Source organism: Oncorhynchus keta, unplaced genomic scaffold (genome assembly GCF_023373465.1).
Source record: "Oncorhynchus keta strain PuntledgeMale-10-30-2019 unplaced genomic scaffold, Oket_V2 Un_contig_1990_pilon_pilon, whole genome shotgun sequence".
Lineage (NCBI taxonomy): Eukaryota > Metazoa > Chordata > Actinopteri > Salmoniformes > Salmonidae > Oncorhynchus > Oncorhynchus keta.
In genome coordinates, this window is record NW_026281727.1 from 31,845 (window position 1) to 34,377 (window position 2,533).

Consider the following 2,533-nt stretch of genomic DNA (forward strand, 5'->3'; position numbering starts at 1 on the left):
TTAGTGTCAGATAGAACATATTATAATGAGATGTGTTCTAGATTAGTGTCAGATAGAACATGATAATGAGATGTGTTCTAGATTAGTGTTTAGTGTCAGATAGAACATATTATAATGAGACGTGTTCTAGATTAGTGTCAGATAGAACATGATAATGAGATGTGTTCTAGATTAGTGTTTAGTGTCAGATAGAACATGATAATGAGACATGTTCTAGATTAGTGTTTAGTGTCAGATAGAACATATTATAATGAGATGTGTTCTAGATTAGTGTCAGATAGAACATGATAATGAGACATGTTCTAGATTAGTGTTTAGTGTCAGATACAACATATTATAATGAGACGTGTTCTAGATTAGTGTTTAGTGTCAGATAGAACATGATAATGAGATGTGTTCTAGATTAGTGTTTAGTGTCAGATAGAACATATTATAATGAGATGTGTTCTAGATTAGTGTCAGATAGAACATGATAATGAGATGTGTTCTAGATTAGTGTCAGATAGAACATGATAATGAGACGTGTTCTAGATTAGTGTCAGATAGAACATGATAATGAGATGTGTTCTAGATTAGTGTCAGATAGAACATGATAATGAGACGTGTTCTAGATTAGTGTCAGATAGAACATGATAATGAGATGTGTTCTAGATTAGTGTCAGATAGAACATGATAATGAGACGTGTTCTAGATTAGTGTCAGATAGAACATGATAATGAGATGTGTTCTAGATTAGTGTCAGATAGAACATATTATAATGAGACGTGTTCTAGATTAGTGTTTAGTGTCAGATAGAACATGATAATGAGACGTGTTCTAGATTAGTGTTTAGTGTCAGATAGAACATGATAATGAGACGTGTTCTAGATTAGTGTCAGATAGAACATGATAATGAGATGTGTTCTAGATTAGTGTCAGATAGAACATATTATAATGAGATGTGTTCTAGATTAGTGTCAGATAGAACATGATAATGAGACGTGTTCTAGATTAGTGTTTAGTGTCAGATAGAACATGATAATGAGACGTGTTCTAGATTAGTGTTTAGTGTCAGATAGAACATATTATAATGAGATGTGTTCTAGATTAGTGTCAGATAGAACATGATAATGAGACGTGTTCTAGATTAGTGTTTAGTGTCAGATAGAACATGATAATGAGATGTGTTCTAGATTAGTGTTTAGTGTCAGATAGAACATATTATAATGAGATGTGTTCTAGATTAGTGTCAGATAGAACATGATAATGAGACATGTTCTAGATTAGTGTCAGATAGAACATATTATAATGAGATGTGTTCTAGATTAGTGTCAGATAGAACATGATAATGAGACGTGTTCTAGATTAGTGTCAGATAGAACATGATAATGAGACATGTTCTAGATTAGTGTCAGATAGAACATATTATAATGAGATGTGTTCTAGATTAGTGTCAGATAGAACATGATAATGAGATGTGTTCTAGATTAGTGTCAGATAGAACATGATAATGAGACATGTTCTAGATTAGTGTTTAGTGTCAGATAGAACATATTATAATGAGATGTGTTCTAGATTAGTGTTTAGTGTCAGATAGAACATGATAATGAGACGTGTTCTAGATTAGTGTTTAGTGTCAGATAGAACATATTATAATGAGACGTGTTCTAGATTAGTGTCAGATAGAACATGATAATGAGATGTGTTCTAGATTAGTGTCAGATAGAACATGATAATGAGATGTGTTCTAGATTAGTGTTTAGTGTCAGATAGAACATGATAATGAGATGTGTTCTAGATTAGTGTCAGATAGAACATGATAATGAGATGTGTTCTAGATTAGTGTTTAGTGTCAGATAGAACATATTATAATGAGATGTGTTCTAGATTAGTGTCAGATAGAACATATTATAATGAGATGTGTTCTAGATTAGTGTCAGATAGAACATGATAATGAGATGTGTTCTAGATTAGTGTTTAGTGTCAGATAGAACATGATAATGAGATGTGTTCTAGATTAGTGTTTAGTGTCAGATAGAACATGATAATGAGACGTGTTCTAGATTAGTGTTTAGTGTCAGATAGAACATGATAATGAGATGTGTTCTAGATTAGTGTTTAGTGTCAGATAGAACATGATAATGAGACATGTTCTAGATTAGTGTTTAGTGTCAGATAGAACATATTATAATGAGATGTGTTCTAGATTAGTGTCAGATAGAACATGATAATGAGATGTGTTCTAGATTAGTGTTTAGTGTCAGATAGAACATGATAATGAGATGTGTTCTAGATTAGTGTCAGATAGAACATGATAATGAGATGTGTTCTAGATTAGTGTCAGATAGAACATATTATAATGAGATGTGTTCTAGATTAGTGTCAGATAGAACATGATAATGAGATGTGTTCTAGATTAGTGTCAGATAGAACATGATAATGATATGTGTTCTAGATTAGTGTCAGATAGAACATATTATAATGAGATGTGTTCTAGATTAGTGTCAGATAGAACATGATAATGAGATGTGTTCTAGATTAGTGTCAGCTTGGA